General features: G+C 43.3%; 2 pseudogenes; both read left to right on the top strand.

Annotated features, from left to right (window-relative positions):
- Nucleotides 1-525: 525 nt before the first annotated feature.
- Nucleotides 526-644, top strand: LOC148812027 (5S ribosomal RNA; annotated as a pseudogene).
- Nucleotides 645-1,052: 408 nt separating this feature from the next.
- LOC148812026 (5S ribosomal RNA) lies at nt 1,053-1,171 on the top strand (annotated as a pseudogene).
- Nucleotides 1,172-2,890: the final 1,719 nt, after the last annotated feature.

Genomic DNA, 2,890 nt, shown 5'->3' with positions numbered 1-2,890 from the left:
GTTCATTGGCTGAAAGTTCCATGGGCATCAGAGTCCCACGTGGGTTACTCGGCCCTACCAGTCCCTGATTGGTTGATCAAGGTGGGATATGAGTCACTTACTCCTGACACTTAGGAATGCAGTCCAGATGTCCATCTGGCACACCCCAGACAGATAGGCGCCAATGGATGACCATTGATCATGATAGCTAAGCTTAGCTAAGTGCATCCCCATTTGGGAGCTGTCCCTTATCAAAAGAAAACATCTTTAAATCAGCCTGCATGAATAGTTTCTCTGTGGCTGCACCACAGAGATGAACAGAGAGATGGGGCCTCATTTGAAAAAGCACAGCAACACTTAATTCTGTCTTATTAACAACCATTGCCGCGACAAGTGAAAGGCTGAAGTGAAATAGAGCGGGGACGAAGGCAGTGAAGAGAGAGAACATGGGAAGAAGAGAAAAACGCAAGGGAAAAAAAGCAGCGTCGTAAAAGAGGTGACGGAGCTGTCCTCTCTAATAGAAGGGTGCCAGTGAGCCCTGCTTTCCCTTATGGCCACACCCCCTTGAGCACGCCTGATCTCGTCTGATTGTGGAAGATAAGCAGGAAGGGGCCTGGTTAGTACTTGGATGGGAGACCGCCTGGGAATACCAGGTGTTGTAAGCTTCTAAGCGCAGGAGGCGCTCGCTCACTCATTCCCCTGTTCACACGTGCGGTGCAGCTTTTCCGTCTGTTTATTTGTCACAGCGCTTCGGCTGTGGAGACTTTTTCGGCTGGCGTTCGGGGAGTCGCGTTTTTCAGAATTGTATTGAGATCGTTTTCCACAGAGCTCAGATGTCAAAGCACAGCAGCAGCTCTCCACAGCGATCCTCTATAGCGCCCTTTCTCCCGCAGCTCCGTCCTCATTGGAAGGAAGCAAGAGTGAAAGGCTGAAGTGAAATAGAGCAGGGACGAAGGCAGTGAAGAGAGAGAACGTGGGAAGAAGAGAAAAACGCAAGGGAAAAAAAGCAGCGTCGTAAAAGAGGTGACGGAGCTGTCCTCTCTATAAGAAGGGTGCCAGCGAGCCTTGCTCTTGCTTACAGCCACACCCCCTTGAGCACGCCTGATCTTGTCTGATCTCGGAAGCTAAACAGGGATGGGCCTGGTTAGTACTTGGATGGGAGACCGCCTGGGAATACCAGGTGCTGTAAGCCTTTAATTGCAGGAGGCACCCTATCTTTGTTCACTCGCTCATTCTCATGTTAACACGTGCAGTGTGGCTTTTTGGCTTTTTATTTGTCAGCTTTGGTGAGACACAGGTGCTTGTGTATTAGCATGAGCGTTTTTTATTCTCATCATGAACCTTATATACTGTATCTCTACATCCCATAACCTTTAACGGCAGGTGCCTGGGTGTGGACATGTTCTGATGTAATATTTAATTTTTAATTTATTTAATAAGTAAACATTTTAGTAAAGTCTGTTATATTGTTAAAATCTATAAGCGTTATAAATATCAATTTTTGCTCGTGCTTATAATTTATCGCTGCTAAATGTGTCTTATTCAATTATTTTAACACTTTTATGACCTATCCACTAAAATATAAAAACCTGCCCTACAACGCTCTTCTCAAAAGATAAAATAAGTTTTACATTTTTTGATTCAATGTAATTTCTTTTCTAGAGAAACACATCATTTGAGGCTTGGGTTGCATGTTAATATTTTGAAGGTTTAAAGACTTTACGTTCACGGTACGTGGAAAATCATTTCAAACTTTTGAAAAGTTGTTGAGAATTTGTCATTGAAATAAGCTTACATATTTTAATTCAAAGTGATTACTTTTCACTCTCGATAAAACACGTGTGATTTTGGGGCGGAGGGATATGGTGGGGCGTTCTAAAACATCACAACCATTTGAAAAATGTCTTGAGCTGTGTAGGCATGGTTACAAATTTGGAGTTTATGCTTAAATTAGCCGACTTGCCGGTTTTGAAGTGTGACACCTGAGCTGTCAGGCCCCGATATTGACTGCTGCAAAGATGGTTTCTTTGAGTAGTGAATCATCGGATTCCTCTGCTATGCAAACTGAAGAAGTAGGTTGCTAAAATATTTTTTCTGATAGTGGAATTGTCGTTTCAATCTGCGTTTAGCGTATTTCGTTTTCAACACTTTGTCTTCTTTTTAGCAAAAGCTGACCCAGCACTCAGTGGTGTGTGACAGTGGCTGTCATGTGAACTCTGACGGTGATTCAGGTGTTGGGGGTCCGTCAACGACTGATGAAGAGTTGCTACAAATGGTAAATATTAAACCACAGCAAGTTCGAAGCAAACGAAAAACTCTAACACAAAAGAGGCATTACAATTGTAAATATTTTAGGTAAAAAGCATGCCTATTTATTTTGTTAAGCCTTCCTTTTCTTTTTTCCTTTAATAGAATAACGAAGAGGTCGACGCATCAATCTTCAAACTACCATCAAGCTTGAATGTTTCGTGTCTGTTCATGTGTGTTCGCCAAAATGTGATTAATGATGATGTTCAACCTAGTTTAGCTATCGATGGCTCTAATGAGCCCGATGCTATGGATCAGATTGTAAAGTCGGTGGTATGTTGCACCTTCAACCATTGTTTAAAGGGGGTTGTGGTTGATGAATGCGCGGCCCGTTTGATTAATCATCCAGGTCAACGGGGTCACACATGCCTAGTTGTCGGGTGCGCGGATGGGTACTGTGGTGTCTCCGGGGGAAAGTTTATGTAAATGAAAGTAGTACTCACACCACACTTTTCTTTCCTGAGTTTCGTGGCTTTTCTTCCTCCAACTATCTTCCAAATACAGTCCGTAATCCGTTCCCTTAATCCTGATCCGATCCGAGTTCCATAAATCCGTAATAAAGCCAATCCGCGATGTATCCTTATCCAGTGTCCGTAATCCAAAA

This window comes from Atractosteus spatula (genome assembly GCF_055471065.1).
Source record: "Atractosteus spatula isolate fAtrSpa1 chromosome 10 unlocalized genomic scaffold, fAtrSpa1.hap1 SUPER_10_unloc_5, whole genome shotgun sequence".
Lineage (NCBI taxonomy): Eukaryota > Metazoa > Chordata > Actinopteri > Semionotiformes > Lepisosteidae > Atractosteus > Atractosteus spatula.
This window is presented reverse-complemented; position numbering and strand designations above follow the sequence as displayed.